General features: G+C 35.5%; 1 long non-coding RNA gene across 2 annotated transcripts in view; it reads left to right on the top strand.

The window, feature by feature from the left end:
- The window catches only part of LOC131506218 (uncharacterized), a 79,754-nt gene that overhangs the window by 39,605 nt on the left and 18,307 nt on the right, over positions 1-21,842 (top strand). Inside the window, exon 3 of one of the 2 annotated variants that reach the window (XR_009258795.1) lies at positions 8,791-8,847. The exons of the other annotated variant lie outside the window; for it this stretch is intronic. This is a non-coding gene — a long non-coding RNA (uncharacterized LOC131506218). The remainder of the gene's footprint in view (positions 1-8,790; positions 8,848-21,842) is intronic. 2 annotated transcript variants of the gene reach the window in all.

A 21,842-nucleotide genomic window follows, 5' to 3' on the forward strand; every position in this document is an offset into this window, starting at 1 on the left:
TTCCTCAGTTAAGTATTTGAACCTAAATCTCCAATGAAAGCCAAAAAAAAAAAAAAGATACTTAGAAATAATGTATTTTATATGCTTTAATCCAATCAGGTAATAATTGTGTTAACTAACACTGTAGGTATTAGAATATTGTTATAAATTAATATCCAAACAAATTGTTGGTTTAGTGTAGTATATACAACATGTCTCCGTAATGTGGTTAACCAAAACAAAGATCCAAAAGTTCTAGCCACTTTGATTGGGCACATGAAGTTGAAATAATAGAACTTTACCTCACTGTGCTTCAATCACTTTCGGTTAAATAGGCATAACAGTAATGATACTTGCTGTCAACACCTTACCCCCCACCAGCACCAAAAAAAAAAAAAAAAAAAAAAAAAAAAAATACATAGAGATTTTGCCCGACATGCAAGCTACCTGGTTTTGTTTGGTCATTTTTTTCATGGATCCTGGTAGAAAACACGAGTGTCCTGTGTTAAAGTCAACGACTGCTTCATTACTCACAGCAATAGCTGGATTATTAACACTTTTGTGCTGGTTCTCTGAGCCCTAATTCCCACAGAACTATGCAAAGATGGCTTGATGACACTTGTCCAGTGTGTTGTATTATGAAAGAGGACCATGCTTTTAGGTAATTTGAATCTTTTATAAGCATTTGCTTCTTCTGCCCTGGAAGGAGATGTTATCTTTATTATCCTGGACAGTAAGCCTACCCATCTCATGCTCTGGAGGAAGGCACTATATCTTCCAAAGCTACACTCCTCAAATATCCTTAAAAGATAATTCAGAACGAAGGACAGTCCATCCCTTTAAGATAAGCACAAAAATAATGGACCCATAGAACACTACCTCTCAATGCTCACCTAGTAGGGTTTCGATGTATATATTCACACATTCATGTATGTGTGTATATACACTCATTTTTATATTTCATGTATATAAAGCATACAGTGACCTATTACCATTTATTATTATCCAATTCAGCATTCTCTGATTTTCTCTGTAGTACAAAGCATCCTAAAAGGTGTTGAAGATAAAATACCAAAAGTTCATTCAAAGAGGGTCACCTGGGTGGCTCAGTCGGTTAAGCGTCTGACTGCAGCTCAGGTCACGATCTCCCGGTTTGTGAGTTCGAGCCCCGCGGCGGGTCCTGTGTTGACAGCTCGGAGCCTGGAGCCTGCTTCAGATTCTGTATCTCCTTCTCTCTCTGCCCCGTCCCCCATTTGTGCTCTGTCTCTCTCTGTCAAACATAAATAAATATAAAAAAAATTAAAGTTCATTCAAAGAAATTGCATACTCAGGCTTTAGACAAATAACTACATAAACAGTTTTGAGTATATATTTTCAAAGGTAATGACCTAGGCTACGGTGGCCTATGGGAACCACTTATTTAATTTTAGATCTGAAACATGAGTGGAGCTAGGCAGCTGGCTTTGGGAACAGAGAACATTCTTAGCATAGAGATCAAAAGTTTCTAAAATGGAAAAGAACATGGCAGTCTCGAGAAATAAAAGCAAACAGATATGGCTTGCATATAGAAACCTGGAAAAAAGAGGTAGAGTATGAGGCAGGAGAATGGATTAGCTCACATCAGGCGAAAACTTTTTGGTCATGCTAGTATTTTGGTATTGCTTCTATGGGCAATGTAGTGGTATAAGCAAAATAAGGCATATTTCTCCTACCATGCCAAACAATCAAGACTGCAACTCAAATTTATTCACTCAATCACTATTCTTCATTCTGTACAGAAACCTGAGTGCAGAACAAACCCTCCTTGGTAGATTCAACCAAGTTGAAGTAATTGTGTTCTCCATGGGTAATGTAAGAGCAATTTTCAGACAAGTTTAAACCCAAGAAAATCAGAGAGAAGAAAGGAACTACAAAGTGTTGATTATTTCCTGGGATTACATATGAATTTTGTCATTAAAAGAAAAAAAAATGGATGTGGGGAGCCTGGGTGGCTCAGTCCGTTGAATGTCTGACTTTGGCTCAGATCATGATCTCTCAGTTGACAAGTTCAAGACCCGTGTTGGGCTCTGTGCTTCAGCTCAGAGCCTGGAGCTTGCTTTGGATTCTGTATCTCCCTCTCTCTCTTCCCCCACCCCCTCCCCCACCCCCGGTCATGCTCTGTCTCTCTCTGTCTCAAAAATAAACACTAAAAAAAAAAAAAAAAAAAAAAAAAAATTAAAAATGGATGTTACAAAGTTTTCTATGTGGAGTTAGTAAATTTTTGCAGAAATAAGCACAAAGGCTCTATTTTGGTGAAATACACACATGAGGAAAATGAGTTTTATCAACTACATTGTTCTTTCTAACCTCAAATTGAGAAATTAAAGGGCTATATTGCAAACAGCCTGTCCGAGCAAGTTCAGCATTGAATTAGGGCTTTGAAACATTTGCTGCCTGGAGTAGGCTGTTTTGAACTTGTTTCAAAGTCTCTAGAGGCCGAGGAAATTTTATTATGTAAATTTAGGCCCACAGAAACTAAATCCTTCCATACCCTCATTACTCTAGAGTAAGGGGGTGTAGAAGACGAATATATGCTTTTAATAAGCAAATAGATGTACTATAATCTTAATAGAGAGAATGAAGATCATATGTAATCTCACTGAGGTGAAATTTGGGCTTTTTCATATACCATAAGTCACTTTAAGAGCAGAGAGATTAGGTTATCATAATCTAAATTCACAGAAATGTAATTTTAAAAACATTATTCATACTTGATCTCTTCCCTCAGCTATAGTACATATCTCATGAATACTAGCCAGCTATTTTCTATAGACTTCTGCTACCTTAACCAAGACTGTTGTGATGATTACAAAAAGATAAGAGATAACTAGAAACCCATGATGAAATGTTAAAATATTGAGAATACATATTGGCTAAAATCTTCCCAAACAAAGAATTTGGTGGTGTCAATACTGTTAGAAAAATATACAACAAGAAAACTGTTCAATGCAAAATGTTAAATAATAACAGTGAGGGAGAAAAGCAGCCCGCTAGCCATACTGTAACAAAATGAAGCTGATAATTAAAACAAAACAAAACAACAAAACAGAACTTTCCAGAGTTTACTCATGTCGGAGACCTTGTATCCATATCCATGCTGCCTATGATCTCAGGAAATTCTCTGCAAAACGACAAACTTTACAACATGTAGGTACAATATCTTGAACTAGGGGCATCTGGGTGGCTCAGTCGGTTAAGCATCCAACGCTAGATTGTGCTCAGGTCATAATCCCAGGGTAATAGGATCGAGCACCATGGTAGGCTCAACGCTGAGCATGGAGCCTGCTCAAGATTCTCTCTCTCTATGGGGCACCTGGGTGGCTCAGTCAGTTAAGTATCTGATGCTTGGCTTTGGCTCAGGTTGTCATCTCATGGGTCCTGAGTTCAAGCCATGTGTCAGGCTCTGTGCTGACAGCAGGGATCCTGCTTGGGATCCACTCTCCATCTCTCTGCACCTCCCCTGCTCACTCTCCCTCTCTCCCAAAACAAATAAATAATTTCCTGAACTACATCCTATGGTTTACATGCTAACATTTTTATAGTATTGCAGAATATAATGTTGCAAAAACCAATCTTCTGACAATTGACATGTCAATAAGTCAGATACATATAATTGGTCTATAAAAGTACTAACAAAGAATTATAATTATTCATTCATTAGATAGTTATAGAGTTCTACTATTATGCTCGGCTCTAGAGGTATACAAAAATAAATGTCATGAAGTCTACCTTCAAAAAAGTTGTTAATAGGAAGGTAACATGCATAAACAAATAACCATGAAATCTAAATGAGAAAATGGCTACATTCGGGAGACTTCACTCACTTTTCTTAGTACTATGTCCTACATCAGGGAAGAAATCAGAATCATTCTTACTAGCACATAATTAAGGCATATTTTTAAGATAAGGCTGATTAATGTTACCAGGCTATAACTTCACATGCATCAAAAATATCAATTATCTTCTTGTTTTATTTGAGCCCTTTCAAATGATATTGTAACATGTTGCACTATACTTCCCATCTCTTCTATCCAGTTAGAGGCAACTATATAAAGTGTCTCTAACCCTTTCCAAAGTTCCATTTTCAGTCATTATTTCCACTGTAGTAAGCAGATTTTTAAGATAGCCCCCAAGATTAGTGGCCCCTTGTATACTTCCTTTCCTTTGGGTATATGCAGAATCTGTGCCTATGATGAAATATCATTCCTGTGATTTAGTTATTTACTAGTCTGTTGACTTTAAGTCATTTATAAGAGAGATGATCTGGGTGGGCCAGACTTAATCAGGTAAGCCCTTTTGAAAAAGGACTGGGTCCTTTCTGAAGTCAGACATTTCCAAAGTTTGAGAGGGGCCATCAAAGGGGTTATAGCACAAAGAACTGCGAGCAGCTTCCAGATGCTGAAGGTGGCCCCGGGCCAATAGTTAGCAAGTCAACCCAGGCTCTAGGCCTATAATTAAAGAAGCTAAAATTTGCCAACAGCTAAGTGAGCTTAAAAGAGTACCTGGACCTCTAAAAAGAAATACGGCCCAACTGAAAACCTGACTGCAGCTTTGTGAGACCCAGAGCAGAGAGTCTGTCCAGGCTTCTGCCCAATAAAAATGATGAAATAATAAAGATTGCTTTAATTTGCTGAGATTGTGGTCATTGGTTATATAGCTGTGTAAACAACAAAACCTGTTTCCTGCCCTAAAATCAAAAGGTGAAGCCACAGTTTGGCCCCTATTCCTAAAGCAGCTCCTTCAAACCGCCAGAAACTAGACCTTCTTAGCTCATTTCTCCCTTGATGATCCCTTTGTCAGTGTCCCCAAGCTGATTTTGTTTGTTTTGCAGACCAATTGTTCCTTAAGATCTCAGTTGAGAAGCTAAGTGTTAACCACTCTCTCTAAAGGCCACAAATGTCCTAATTTGCCCCACATTTTGATGGTCTTAAAGAGCTTTCTCCCTTGAGAATAAGTCAAGCTCTTCCCAGGAGGCTATGTAGCTCCCATAACATGGCAGCTGAGACTTATTATCACTGCCAGAAGGTCTTCATGGCAGCAAGGCGTCTATTTGTATTTTTGTTGTGCTCCTTTCATGTTGCTTGTGATTGTATAGCCCTGTTTAAACTTGCTGTGTAGTTTCATGTCTAACGTTTTGAGAGTCACTCACTTAAGTAGTGGTCTCTCACAATACATTATTAATGCTTTTATTTGTTGTTCTATGTTCTTTTTTTAAAATTAAAAAAAATAATGTTTATTTATTTTTGAGACAGAGAGACAGAGCATGAGCTGAGGAGGGTAGAGAGAGAGCAGGAGACACAGAAACCAAAGCAGGCTCTAGGCTCTGAGCTGTCAGCATAGAGCCCGATGTGGGGCTCAAACTCACAAACTAAGAGATCATGACCCGAGCTGAAGTCGGACACCCAACCAATTGAGCCACGCAGGCGCCCCTGTTCTATGTTCTTTTTATTGCTACTGTTTTTTTGCTGCACTAGTGACAAATCCAGGCCTACATTTTCTCTTTACAGAATCTTAATTTAGGAAGCAGAACTTAAGGAACTGAGAGTACTAAACAAGAGGAAGGAGAAGATGTAGGAAAAAAATTCCAGTCTTTCACTTATTTCTCATCAAATATTTTAAAAGGTCTAATCCAAGCTCCTTCCAAAAAACAGAGTCCTTTTTTCTAAGGACACCCTCCCCCCAGCCAGCCACACTGTCACATCTGGTTCTCCAAAGCCAGGACTCTACTCCAACTATGTGATTCTTACCCAAGTGCCTCTTTCTTTTCTCCCTCAGGGATCTCACAGCTTTTGTTGAGAAGTCTAGATCTTGCTAGATCTTTTTCTTCTTAAGACCAGTCTTTCCAGTCTTATCTCTTTCTGTTCAATTTTAGGCAGAATTCTGTGTCCCAGAATTACAGCAATCTGATATTTTTCTCAAAAGGAGAGTTGGGGCGCGTATGCAGAGAGATTTCTTTGGCAAAACGGTGATGTGTTTTTGCTTGTTTCTAGCCATAGAGTAGTAGAGATTGTTAATAAACTACTCAGGTTTTCTTTTAACTCTCCCGTCTGGGTAAATTGACTTAAAAATTCAAATTTGACATTCACAAATGTAGATTTAAAAAAAAAATGTCAAAAAAACAGTATGTAGCTCGAAGGATTCAGGTTTTGAGTCAATGTCTCTGATAAGTTCTTCAACACGGTGGGGCTGTCAGTAATGTTTTCATTCAGAAAGTGAGCAAAGTATTTCCCTTTGAATTAGATTTTCACACTGTAATGCTTAGAAACATGAATATATGGACTGTGCCCTCTAGGATATTGGTTGAGAGCCAGTTACCAGGAGGGACCACAGAGGAATTCTGGCTTGTTATTACATCCTTATTTAGGTAACCCAATTTACCATTGGTTTCTCCAGAAGTCTGAAACTACCAGAGACCTCCCTAACCTGACTTCAGTTGTGAGGTTTTAGTTTGTATTCTCCATGACATTATGTTGATAGGACCAATAGGAGTTTAGAATCTATAGAAGAGAGGAAAAGAAAGAAGATATCCCCAGAACTTATGTACAGCATGGTGATGATAATTACTATATTTGAAAGTTGTTAAGAGGGTATATCTTAAAAGTGCACACCATACACACAAAAAAGTGCCTATGTGGGTTGACAAATCTGTTAACTAAACTGATTATGATAGTCATTTTGCAAGTGACACATAGATCAGTATGTTGTACACTTTAAACTTATACAATATTATATGTCAGTTATATCTCAGGAAAGCTGGGAACAAAACAAAACAAAACAATAGCATGCAGAATGTTAATCAGCACAAATGGGAAGGATTTACTTTTTTCTTATTGTCTTCTAAAGGGTTTAACTAGTGGAAACAGATATCACATTCTGCATTTATAATAAAATACATGTTCGTAGATAGGAGGAAATATAACCCCCATGATATTGGTCAAAAAAGAAAAAAAAAATGAAATACCAAAAAGATTGGTCTAATTGTATACAAGGCAATCTAGATATTTTAAATGATGTTTTGTTGTGTTTAAGGCACTGACATTTATACATACAGGTACCTGCATATATGTGTTTTTAATGTGTGATCTATACATATATGTATACATATTTTATGTGTGTGTGATATTGCTCTGTCTATGCAAATTACACACAGGATGGCAAGATACTGTTTACAAAACAAGTAAGCCTGCTGGGTTTAATCACCACAAACAATAAGTCTCTCTGAACCTGCTGCTAGCAGCTTTTAGGTGTCCTTTATTAGTGGATATATAAAGACCCCTTTGAATTTTTAAAATCCATTGCTGCTGCTTTCCTTACAAGTGTTGTTACAGCAGTATTCTGACTTGACCTACATTCTCCAGATTCCTTTAATATTGTGAAGTTCCCTTTCTTACTACTAAAAAAAAATGCATCTGGGCAATGGAGTTGGTAGATTAGCAATTGCTTTTTCTTCCTAGGACTATGGCCAAATCCATGTTTTCCTTAAGCATCCCGTTCTGGGCAACACCTCTATGTCTGGGTGAAATAAATCTGCTAGCCTGCATTTCTCCTCAATTAGGTAGCTACATCCCACAAAGTGACCTGCTACTGTATCAGCCAGAATGTTTCTTTATGAATTCCAATCTCACTTTTCTCATAGTTCAAAGTGATTGTTTTTAATAGACTTATCATTTTATTTCTTGTGTAGTGACAGTACAGTGGCAACGATTGGTGTGTGTGTGTGTGTGTGTGTGTGTGTGTGTGTGTGTCTGAAATAAAACTCTTTCATTCACTGTTCAGTGTTTTCAACATTGCCCACAAATCGAAAGCAACCTGTGCTTGCAGCAGTAATCACTATTTCTAGAATCTGGCTCTGTTTGTGTGACTGCCTCTTCATTTTGGGCTCTAGCCAGTTCTTTCGTTAAAAAGTCTTCTTGTTTGGATTATCCTTCCATAAATAGATATACTTGCATCCTGTTTCCTAACCTACAGATGTCTAATTTTTACTCAGTAGTGAGTCTTTTAAGAAGTCTTTTTTCTTTCTTCCTGTCTTTAGCTGTTCCAGTTCAGATCACTACAACCAAGAACCCCCAAATCGGATAGTTGCCAGGTCTCTGTAAACAGGCAGCCAAGAATATGAAGAGCAAATTAATAGCCAGAAAAACCTGGATATATTTTCACTGCCAGATATTTCTCAGACTTGGGAAAGTTACTTATATCAACTTGCCTCATTGATCTCATTCATAAAGTAGGCACGGTGAATGCCTATCTTGTTTCAATTATGACATTATGAAAAGAAAATACATAATAAAAAGTTATAAATGGGAAGCATAATACAGCTAGAAAAAAGCTAGACAGTAGTAGAAGGCAAAGACCTTAGAATTATAGTGAGAAGACCTATAGAGAATTTGGAGCCCATTCTCTATAGGTCTGTTGTATTTTTGCCCCTTTTTGAGCAGAAATGATGACTCCATTTATACAAGAGAATCTTTCTAAGGATGTATATATAGCAAACAACCCTAGAAGATAGAGTATCTCCTTTTGAGAAAATAACAGGTTTGTTTAATGTTCAGTATAATAGAGATGTCTCCTTGTGGGAAAATCAGGCTTACTGCCCATTATAAAATATTTGGCTCCCCCTAAGATTGAGGCTTCTCTCCTATAACACAGTACATTGAAAGAATACGTGTCATCTGACCCTCTTCATGTCACTGTGGAAATTGGAACTCTGCAAAACTGCTGATACTCTGGCTACTGCTAGTGCTCTAAGTAATCCTTTTTTTTTCTCTGACCCAGGAGTCTCCAGACTTCCGCCAGCATCTATGAAAGTGTGGCAGGCCTACTTAATAGCTGGTAAACAGTTAAACTTCCAAACATTCAGCTCTTGGCTGACTGACCAGAAGGCCTAACCTCAACTGCAGTATTTATGATGACAATTAAAACAACTCACTTAAAATGATCAGATTTCAGGTTTTTCATATTATGGTACAGGGAACTTAGCCTAATACTTTCTTTTTTAAAAAAGTTTTTTAAATATTGTATTTATTTTTGAGAGAGACAGGCAGAGTAGCAGTGGGGAAGGGGCAGAGAGAGAGGGAGACACAGAGTCTGAAGCAGGCTCCATGTTCTGAGCTATCTGCACATAGCCTGATGCAGGGCTCAGACTTGTGAACCGCAAGATACGACCTGAGCCAAAGTTAGATGCTTAACCGACTGAGCCACCTAGACACCCTTAGCCTAATACTTTCTAAATTACATCAAGCATTAAAGACCATGGTCCCAGAAATGGAATGGCTGACAAATGGGGGAAGAGATGAAAAAAAAAATGGAGTTGTATTTATTGAACTTTATTTTTGATGGAGTAGTTGCAGTATCAGTTAGTACCTATGTGACCTAGGGAAGTAGGTCAGTATGTTAATAGTAATATTAATGCTAACATTAAAGATTTCTAATTTAATATCTCATACAGTTTATGATAAGAGCAAGATTCAGACTTAATCATATCACATATTTATTCATAAGATGGCACACAGAGTCACAAAAAGTATATTATGTATTTTATAACTTCCCTGAACTCTGCTTTTTTTTTTTGTTCTAATAGCACCTTGCATGAAAGTATTTCCAAAAAATTGCAAAGATATTTTAGTGGCACGATTCATCCTATAACATGATCAAGTTCAGATAGCAACAATGCTCAGAGTAGAAGGTGAAACAGAAGGAGGAAACTGAAAGAACAGATGATACCAATAAGAAAAATAGCAAAATGGCATATGTAAATCCAAGCCTATCAATACATTATTTAAACACCACAATAAGGCCAAGATTATGATATGGATAAAATGCCAGCTCCCAACTATGTATTGCCAAAAAGAAACCACTTTAAATATAAAAGTAGAAATAAGTTAAAAGTAAAAGTGCATCAGACTAACACAAATCAAAAGAAAGCTCAATTACTTATATAAAAGTCAAGGTAGATTTCAAAGCAAAGAATAATACTAGGAATAAAGAAAGTTGCTTCATAGTGATAAAGGGATAGAAAGTCAAGAAACCTCACCCAGAGGACTTAGCGATCCTAGATGCTTAGGTGGCTAACAACAGAACTTCAAAATGCATTAAGTAAAAATTGTAAAACTGAAAGTAGACATAAACAAATCTCTAATTATTACTGAAGACTTACACACTCTTCTCAGTAATTAGTATCACACATAAACAGAAAATCAGTTAGGATATGGCATCCCAAAACAGCGTTATCAGCAAAGACCCAATTATGACATTTTTAGGACTCTCCACTCAATAGCAGCAGAATATACATGCTCTTCACATGAACATAAAACATTTTCCGAGGTAGACTATATTTTGGCTCATACAGTAGGTCTCCATAACATCTAAAAGTATTCAACTAATAGAAAGTATGTTATCAGATCACAGTATGTCAATTCTCTGTAAACTGATTTATAGATGCAATGCAGTCTCAATCAAAATCCCAGCAGTCTTTGTGGAAAATAACAGCTAAATTGGTTCTGAAATTTTTATGGAAATACAAAGGAGCTGGAATCATCAAAAAAGGTCAAAAAGGGAAAAGATAGTTGGAAGACTTGTACCCTTTAACTTCAAGACTTATATAACTACAGCAATGAAAGAAGCGTGCTATTGGTGTAAAGATAATCAAAAATATCAATGGAATAGAAAAGAGAGCCCAGAAATAGACCCACACTCATATGATAAATTGATTTTTGACAGAAGTATCGAGTAATTCAATAGGAAATACATAATCTTTTCAAAAAGTGGTGCCAGAATCTTTGAATAGTCACACAGACAAAATGAATTTTAGCCCTTCCTTCACACAGTATAAAATATTAATTTAAATGATTAATAGATCTAAATATAAAAGCTAAAGTGTATTTCTAAATTCTAAAAAGATTTTTTAGTGTAAAATCTTCGTGACCTTAAGTTTGGCAAAGACTTCCTAAGTAGATACCAAAAGCACAAACTCTAAAACAATAAAAAATTAATAATAATAATGATTCATTGGATTTCCTAAAAGTTAAAACTTTTTCTTTTAAAAGGAAAACACTATTAAGTAAAAGAAAATCTCAGCTACAGATTGGGAAAAAAGTAATTGCAAAATACACATCTGGCAGGTTTTTTTTTTTTTTAATCTAGACTATTGTAGCAAACTCACAAGTGATAGTAAGACCAACGACCCAATTTAAAATAGCCAAAGATTTGAATGGTAACCTCACCAAAACTGAGGTTGACAAAACAGGTGAAGGTAGTCAAAGGTACAAACATCCAGTTCTAAGGTAAGTAGGTCCTGCAGATGTAATATACAACATGATGACTCTAGTTAGCAATATGCATTACAGATTTGAAAGTCCATAAGAGGAAATCTTTTAAAGTTCTCATCACAAACCACAACAACAACAACAACAACAACAACAAAAACCCTGTAACTGTGTGTTGTGATAAATGTTAACTGAACTTACAATAAACGTTACTGAACATTAAGTAAAAATTGATAAAACTGAAAGTAGACAAATAAATCTCCAATTATAATTGAAGACTTACACACTCTTTTCAGTAATTGATATTGCAAGAAAACAGAAAATCAGTTATATTTATATATATAAATGCATATATAAATATTTTATATTTATTTTATATTTATATTCATATATAATTTTTATTTATAAAATATTTATATATGCATTTATATAATATATAATATATTACATATATAATATACATTCATATAAAATATAAATATATATTATATATACATATTATAAATTATATAAATATTTTTATATAAATATTATCCATCGTGATTACATATATAATATATAAACATAATACAATAATATATATAATCACAATGTTGTATGCCTAAAACGAATACGATGTTATGTCAACTGTATCTCAATATTTAAAAAAAAATTAAAAACTTAAAAAATCTATATAGTCAGCAAACAATGACAAGAAAATGTATGCTATATTATTAGTTATTAAGGAATGCAAATTAAAGCCACATTGAATTTCTACCACACATTTAATATCTTGACTAAAATTTTAAAAATTGAACATATAGTGTTAGAAAGCATTTGGAATAACTGAAAACCTCATATGCTGCTAGCAGGAATATAAAATGGTACATTTGTAAACCTTTGGCAATTTCTTAAAAAGTTAAACACACTCCTGCCTTAATATCTAGAATGTCTAGCAGGTTTTATCCAAGAGAAATAAAAGCATATGTCCATAAAAAGTGTTTTGCATAATGCTCTTAGCATATTTGCAATAGTCTTAAAATGGGGGGGGGGGGTAAACAAAGACACAGCATCCATCAAAAGATAAAGGAATAACTAACTTTTGTTATATTCATACTGTAGAATATTATTTAACAATAAACAGAATGAACTATTGATATATGCAATGAGCATAGATTAACTTCAAAATAACTATACAGTGAAAGAAGACATACAAAGAAATGCTATATGATTCTATTTTTATGAAATTCTAGAATATTCAAAATGATCTACAGTGACAGAAGAAGATGAGTGATTATCTGGGGACGAGGATGTGTGAAAGAAGTGGGAAAATACTGAGAGGGGCTGGAGGAAATGATTACAAAGTGGCATCAGTGATGCTAATGAGGTACATTTATGCCAGTGATGTACAAGTTCATTATCATCATTGTACACTTTACATTGTACGCTTTCAATATGTACAATTTGTTGTAGCCAATTATATCTAAAGCTGTACCAAAGGGGAAAAATTATGTCTGTGGACATAAATTCTTGTCAGAATCAAGTATATCACATTCTGAAGTATATTGACTCCTGGGCTATCTAGATTCTCTTATACTGCTCATTCAAGAATGAAAGGAACTTATACATTGTTGGTGGGAATGTCAGTTGGTACAGCTACTATGGAAAACAGTACGGAGGTTCCTCAAAAAATTAAAAATAGAAATATTGGGGTTCCTGGGTGTCTCAGTCGGTGAAGCATCTGACTCATTTCGGCCCAGGTCATGATCTCATAGTTCACGATTTCAAGCCCTGCATCAGACTTTGCACTGACAGCATGGAGACTGCTTGGAATTATGTTTCCCTCTCTGCCCCTCTCATGTTCATGTGTTCCCTCTCTCGTGCTCTCTCTCAATAAATAAATAAATAAACATTAAAAAACTAGAAATATCATTTGATCCAATAATTCCACCACTGGGTATTTATAACCCCCCCCCCCAAAAAAAAAAAAACCACCAAAACCCTAACTAGAAAATATATATGCTCCCTTGGGGTGCCTGGGTGGCTCAGTCGGTTGAGCATCTGACTTTGGCTCAGGTCATGATCTCGTGATTTGTGAGTTTGAGCCCTGCATCGGGGTCTGTGCTGACAGCTCAGAGTCTGAAGCCTGCTTCAGATTCTGTGTCTTCCTCACTCTCTCTGCCCTGCCCCGACCATGCTGTCTCTCTCTGTCTCTCTCTCTCTCTCTCTTTCTCTCTCTCTCTCTCTCAAAAATAAATAAACATTAAAAAATTTGAAAAAAGAAAAAATTATATGCACCCTTATAATTCTTGCAGCATTATTTACAATAGCCAAGATGGAGAAGTAACCTAAGTGCTCATCAGTAGAAGAATAGATAAGGAAGATGTGGAACACACACACACACACACACACACACACACACACACACACACACAGAGGAATATTACACCACCATAAAAAGGATGAGTTCCTGTCATTTGCAACAACATGGATGGATCTAAAAGGTATTATGCTAAGTGAAATAAGTCAGACTGAAAAAGACAAATACCATACGATTTCACTCATATGTGGAATCCAAGCAAATGAATAATCAAACAAAAAACAGACACGGACCAATGAACACAGTGAACAAACTGATAGTTGCCAGAGGAAAGGGAAGTAGGGAGATGGGCAAAATGAGTGAAGGGGAGTGAGAGATGATAGCTTCCAGTTATGGAATAATTAAATCATAGGAATAAAAGGCACAGCATAAGGAATATAGCCGATGGCATTGTAATGTCACTGTATAGTGACAGATGGTAGGTATACTTGGGGTGAGCACAACATAATGTAAAACTTGTGGAATCATTATGTTGTACACCTGAAACTAATTTGACATTGTGTAGCATCTATACTCAAAAAAATCCCCCATATATATATATATATAGAGAGAGAGAGAGAGATAACAACAAATTGCAGTGCATGATCCCAAAGTAGAACATGGATTGGGAGAAAAAAAATGCTGTAAAAAACATTTTTAGGATAAGTGGAAAAATTTTAATATGGCCTGGATAATAATCTTGTATTACTAATTTTTAAAAAAAAAACCGCGAAGTATGTCCAATGTTATTCATGTAAATTAGCGGACGCTCTAGGGCTGTCTTGAGATCAAGAGAGCTGAAGCATTTGTAGAATTTTTGAGCCATCTCTAAAGTATGATATTCAAATTAGAAGCTTTCAATTGATATCTGACCACCCCTTGGATAAGTATTCTCTCTTACAAAAACTAACCATCCCTACTTTACAGATTAAACTTAGCAGGCACACGCGCATGTGTGAGCACACACACTAATATGTATATATCCATGTACAATAAATTATAAACAACAAGATCACTCATTACTTATTTTAGCCTTGCTTTTCACCTCAATAAAAGCAATGATATCATTTACATTGCTTTGAAGATCAAGAGACATATGTATATAAAGGAAAAAGCATGAATCATAGTAAGTATGCAGTACTTATTTAATGTAGACTAAACTTCTTTACTATAGCGAAGAAAAATCATCTCATGGAATATCCTCTTGCTGACTTTGCCAGTTCTAGGAGTTTCACCAGTTGTCAAGGGATTGCTTCTGTAACTTCAATGGGGACTATTAATAATCAGGAGAGGTATGAAAGTCTTTTTTCCCCAACTCCCATTCTCCTTTTCTCTGACTTGACAGAGAGAGAGTACTGCTTCTATTATACTATGTTCAAAAGGAGATAATAGAGGCCATTTATTTTTATAGCCTAGTGGTTTTCAGCCTGACTGAATATTAGAATCAAATGAGGACTTTTTAAAATGCCTGTAACTGTCCCCATCTTAGACCGTAGAATCTCCGAGGGTGTGGTCCAAGGATCAGGCTTTTAAAAAGCATCCTGAGCATTCTAATGTCTAGAAAAGAGTGAGAATGATCAAGTAACACAGTTTCTTAAGAACTTTACTACTTTACTAAATTAGTCCTCCAGAAACTCCATGAAATTAGAAATTCATTCCAGATATATATGTGTATAATATATATACATATAGAAGATATATACACACACACCTTTACCTAGAATAGCAAAGATACATGCATAGATGCCTACATTGTAAAAAGAACTTAGTCAAATAAAAAGTGAGATTTTTAAATGAGATTTTGAATCACTCTTTCCTGCCAGTAAATATTTTCCTGACATGTTCTTTCACTTTTGACTCTCTGCAAACTACCTATGTATTATAAAGAGTTGACATAGCCCATCTGATCACTTTTTGACTGTGTGCTTTAAAGCATTTATTAAATTTATTAAGCTGTGCTTACTGTGAGTACATCAAACCCCAAACTAAAATTAAATCAAGATGAATCAAACCTGGGGACTGGTAGCAGATGCTAGCCATCCCACTTAATTGTCTAACAGCATATGCAAAGAGACCATCTCCAAGGCAACTGAGACATAGAACCACCCAAAGATTTGAATTTGTTGATCGAAGTCAACACCTTGAATTGCACAATGAAGGAAAAAAAAAATAAAAAAGAAGCCATTCCACAGAATAGGCTACTGTCGGTTAGTGTGAAATACAGTAATCAAGACGTGTAGAATTACCATGGCGTGCTGAGGCTTAAAGCTCAGATTAATGCTGGGGCTTGTGCTATTGATAAACAGACTGAACCCTACCCAGGATGGCAAAAATACATAGATATAGATGTGTATGATATAGATATAGATATTCTTTTATATATATACATATACATATGTATGTGTATATAATATATATACGTGTGTGTATGTATGTATATGAGACAATTCTGCTATTTAAACTATCTACATCGAACTTTGGTCTAAAGACATTGTCCATTGTTCACTGGGTGTGAAGATATGTACTCTCAGTCTCAGCGAGGTGAATGACTGCTCTCAAAAGTTAGGAGCACTATGAATTTCCCTTATAAAGAGGTAAAAACAAGCAGAGTACTATTTAAAAATAAATCGCCAGTCACAACATAAGAGGAAGACAAGGTCCAGTTCATTATACAATGGAGAACTGCAAATGAAAGGATATACTGAGACACGATCATTACTTCAGTCTGCAAAGAAGAATGATTTACTTAAAATCCAACCTTTCAGCATTCCTCTCTATAAGAGATTGTCGTTAAACATGTAGTCTGCAACTTGGCTATAATATCCTGTACTTTATCATCGCCCGTTAGAGGCTGATGCAAACCACTTAAAAGTCTAGTTCCTTGAAATTCACAATCGTGTATTGAGCTCTTGATCCCGAGAGTTAATTTGGATTGGTTTCAGCTAGTGGAGCCTGAGTGGAACAGCCGGTTAAGTGTCTGACTCGATATCAGCTCAGGTCATGATTTCATAGTTCCTGTGATTAAGCACCATGTCAGGCTCTGCACTGATAGTATGGACCCTGCTTGAGATTCTCTCTCTCCATCTCTGTCCCTCTCTCTCTGCCCCCCACCCCAAAATAAATAAATAAACTGTAAAAAACATTAATGAATTGGTTTCAGCTACTTAATTCTCTCCCGGCCTAAGCTGGCCTCATTTATTCATCTGTGGTCAGCTCTTGGTCAGCTAAATAGATCTGTTTCTGGAGGTTGACTGAATGATGGCTGAGTAACAGGGGCCACTGGGCCACATGCTCTCTCTCATACAACAATCTAATATGGTCTCATCTACATGACAAAACGTTCCAAAAGCATCAGGTACAAATGCTTTCCAAGTTGACCCAGGCTTCCTACTTGCCAGTTTCCTTATGGCTGAGGCCAGTCACATGACCAGTGCAGATTCATGGGGTGGAGGAGACTCCATTTCTTTCTTTTTTTTTAATTTAATTTTTTATTTTTTTTAAATTTACATCCAAATTAGTTAGCATATAGTTAAACAATGATTTCAGGAGTAGATTCTTTAATGCCCCTCACCCATTTAGCCCATCCCCCCTCCCACAATCCTTCGAGTAACCCTCAGTTTGTTCTCCATATTTATGAGTCTCTTCTGTTTCATTCCCCTCCCTGTTTTTATATTATTTTTGTTTCCCTTCCCTTATGTTCATCTGTTTTGTCTCTTAAAGTCTTCATATGAGTGAAGTCATATGATTTGTGAGACTTCATTTCTTAACGAAAGAAAAATTGTGATCATTTACCATTCACATTATTTCCACGTGCAAATTATTTTATCTCCCGAGACTCAAAATTCCCATTCAGGCTTGGAGTCTAGGATCAAATGACACATTTCAAGTCCTGTTGCAGTGCTCTTCATCTAAGAAAACCTATGCACTTCCCACAATCTAAGTATATTAAATATCTCTCTCATCCCTGATAATCCTGCGCTTATATTTATTTTTCATTGCCCATGGTCGATTTTTTGTTATCTGAGTTTTCCTTCTAGACTGAGTGCAAGGGCAGGGTCAGTATTTCATATATGTCTGCATATACGATCCTAATCATTACTTTCATATGGGCATGTTCTATAAACATTTTTTTTGAATTCCAAATGAAGAAATGATTGAATAAATGAATGACAAAGTTCATAGCCTGATGATGGAAGAAGGTATTCTTTATATAATCTGAACTAGGCTATTTTTTGCAAGACTAATCTAAAGTTGAGCTTTATGGATTCACAAAGAGGCAAAAGTTCAACATGACAGTATCCAAATGAATCTCTAATAAGTGAGTATCATGTCATTTTTCAACCTTGGCTGTCACTGCCTGTTAACTCAGAAATTATACATAAACTCATAGGCATAAGAGGAAAGAATTGGGTCAATTCAGAAAATATCAAAGGTCCAACTTGCAACTTCTGATTTCTAGAGGTTTTCTATCGTCTTGATGTTATCTATCAGATCATTTTGGCCATTTGGTTTTGTACAAAGTGTAAACAAATACATGCGAGTAACAGTAAATCTTTTTATCTTTACACCTCTGATATTTGAAATCAGTAGAGTCCAAAAGACTTAGGTTTATTTAAAATCTAAAAAAGAGATTACAAACTTAAAAACAACTCTATATAGGTATTTTTATTGTAGAGCATTGATGGGCTTTGTTTTGTGCATCAATTTATATTTATTATTGCTACCAATGCTTTTACTGTATAAAGGCATCTTTATAAGTGGGCATATTTGTATTTCTCTGTGTTTCTTATTTCTGCATTCCTATATTATTTTGGTATTTCTATGGTGACATACAGGACTGTATATACATCTGCATAATAGAATTAAAGTATCTTTGTATACACTGTGTGTAAACGTGTTTCTTGTATATGTACGGGCTTGTCAAGGGATTGGGTGAGGTTCAGAAAATGACTTTATATGAGCACTTCAAAATTATATGGCTATAGTGTAGTTTGTAGCATGAGTCTACTTATGTGAGGAACATATATGTGGATGTACCTATAGACCCTCTATATCTGCCCTTAAAGCAACTATTTATCTCAGTTAAGACATCTGGCTACTGGAAATTTTTCAATTTTATTTATTTTAAAATTTAATTTAATTTATTTTATTTATTTCTAAAAGTATTAAGATAACTAGTGGAAAAAAAAATCTGGAGTCCGTCAGATTAGTGTTCTAATGGTTGCTTTACCATTTCTCAGTAGCCTCGAGTGAACTATTTACCAGATGTCAGTGAATTAGCACCACACATAAAATAGTTTTGTTAGATGGTTTCTAAATGCATACCTGCGGTGAATACTGGAACTACCACTAACTGTATACGCGACTTTGGACAAATTATATCCCTGAACTTCTATTTTTTTTTTCATTTGTGCAATGACTATACTAATACCTACTGACTCCAGTGTGTGACAATGACATAAAATAAAATCATGTAAGGATTGCGTGAAATGCATTAGCTTAAAGTAGGGCACAGTGTTTGGCATGTGAATGATGCTGAATAAATCTAAATAAGTACACTTCTTGTAAAGAGTAGTATAAAAGAGAGAATGTATATAAGGTTACAGTATTACTTTATTTGTATTGTTTGTACAAATACAAACAATATCCACTTTGGTACTGTACTAATCATAATTCATTTTTGTACTGTTCAGATTTTGTATTATACCGATTATTTTTGTTTGAACCAATACAAACAAAAGTCTACTATGGAATACCAGGAAATAAGAGATAAAGTCTTTTCAAAATATTCACCTTCAAAATTCATTAAAGAGATTTTTATTTTAATTTAACATGCACAGAGTGGTACATGTGTTACCAGTGATGAACCTACATTGACGCACACTAATATTATTTTTTTCATTTTTAAGTTTTGGATTTCTTCACACTTAACAAGATAAGTCCTTTCCATTTTCCCGCCTTATTTGCCAAGACTAGCTTCTCCACTACGGAAGATAAACAGTAAGGCACTCAGAATATTTACATTGATGAATTATCAGTTAATATTTCTTAAGTTTCCTTAAAAATTCTGTGTGTCAAAACAGCTAATTAGGAAACATAGATATTGACAGAGATGTATGATTTGTTGGTATAAGACATAAGCATATTGGATTAATTCCCAATTGGTAGCATACTTTGACTTTCTTCCTGGTATTTTTCAAACTCATTTGGGAAGATAGTCTAAGCACTTTTTCCCACTTCATATATAGTCTCCTTTTTCTGGTTCCATTTTAATTAGCCAGCTAGATTTTTTTAAGTGGATAATTTATACATCAAACTCTCATGGACTGTTTACCCTACTCTATTGTACTTTCCCATCTCCTTTAATGTACTCTCACAACAACTGGATTTTATTCATCATAGTAAGTACTATTTCTTTCCTTTCTTATTTATTTATTTATTTCTTTATTCATTCATTTATTTATTTATTTATTTATTTTTTGAGAGAGAGAGAGAGAAAGAGAGAGAGAGAGAGAGAGAGAGAGAGAGAGAGAATCCCAAGCAGGTTCCACACTGTCAGCACAGGGCCCAATGCTCCTCATGGGATTTGAAAGGTGCCATGCGACAAGGAATGTTAGCAGCCAGTAGAGGCTAAGAGACAGCAATAAACAAACAAACAAACAAACAAACAAACAAAACTTCCGTTCTTTTTTTAAGACAAGGCTGCTGAATTTGACCAGCGGCCTAAATGAACATGGAAACAAATTCTTCCAGTATATCTAGTTAAGAACCTAGCCTGATTGAAACCTTGATCTCAACCTTGTGATGCCCTTAGGGAGAGAACCTGGTTGAGCCCATGTAAGCTTTTGACCTATATAACTGTGAGATAACAAACATATGTTGGTTTAAGCTGCTAGTTTCTGGTAATCTGTTGCCTAACAATACAAAACGAATGCAGTCTAATTCAATCATTTTCAAGATTTTTGGAGCAGACCCTACTTTCCAAATGAAATCTTTGTAGATAGACAGTATATAAACCTTCTATAAATAGAATTTCTCAGATTAAAAAGGAGGCATATTTTACATGTCATCAAGGGCCCTCACTTTATCCCATATAGCGCCATCACGGAACCTCAGAAATCTTCAGAAGTCCAGGAGAATCCTTGACCACTAAAGTGAGTATTATTTGAGTCTGGAATACCAGAGCCAAAGAGTAAGGAGTTTCACATTAAGTTTCTTCCTCTGTTCCTGATACAAGATACAAATAACTCTCAATTAGCCTCCTGGATTTATCAAAGTCTAGATGCACAGCTTTTACCTATATCTTTAAAAAAATCTTCCTACATCCGAATTCTGGAAAGAGCCCTGTGTACTTCTTGAACTAAACAGAAAATAGCCTACTGCTAGTTCTAAACTTCTTTTGGGCTCTAATTGAAGGAAAGCATAAGAGAAAGTATGTGATGGCATATATCCCATTGCAGTGATTTCTTGCCAGCTGCAGATCATGCAAAAATAAAAATCTTCCCACACACTTCCAGAAAGCAATGGACCTTTTTATGAGTGAATTTCATCATTAAGAACAAAACAAAACAAAATACTGAACAGCTATGCTGTAGCAGAGAAGTCAACTCTTTGAACAAAGGATCCTCAAGAAAACAAATAGATTTCTTGAGAAAGCAACCAATTGTGAGAACTTAAAATTCTTTTCAATTGAAACACTGTGACATGCCTTCTAAGTGATATTCTGAGGAATGTCTGAGAAGGATCATCTATTTTTACACAAATTACTGGGTCAGTTATTAGCTTTTGACGTTTATTGGCAAATAGTCTCTATGCTGAATTCGTACATGCAGAATTTCTGTTTCCACGCACAACGTACTATTCTATTTCCTTTTCACTGAAAGATATTGGTCGAGCTTTTAAAACAGAAGTTCTTGGCAACAGATAATCAACTGAACATATTTTGGGGGATACTTTTCCTGTATGATAGAACATTGCGGCCGAGCAAAACACAGGGCTTGCTTTGGCAGAAGTATGGCTGGTACCTCTGTATGAATGTTTGTTCAGACTGTTTTTTGTTTGTTCATTTTTGGTTTTGTTTTTAAGTATTCCTAGTAGAGCTTCAAGCAGCGACTACTCATTTGTTTGGGATGTTTTTAATAAGATCCGTGTGAGTAATAGCGCTTCTAAATACATGATTTTTCTGTATGCTGTTAATATTTGAAGTAGATTAAATGCCGCATACT

This window comes from Neofelis nebulosa, chromosome 3, assembly GCF_028018385.1.
Source record: "Neofelis nebulosa isolate mNeoNeb1 chromosome 3, mNeoNeb1.pri, whole genome shotgun sequence".
Classification (NCBI taxonomy): Eukaryota; Metazoa; Chordata; class Mammalia; order Carnivora; family Felidae; genus Neofelis; species Neofelis nebulosa.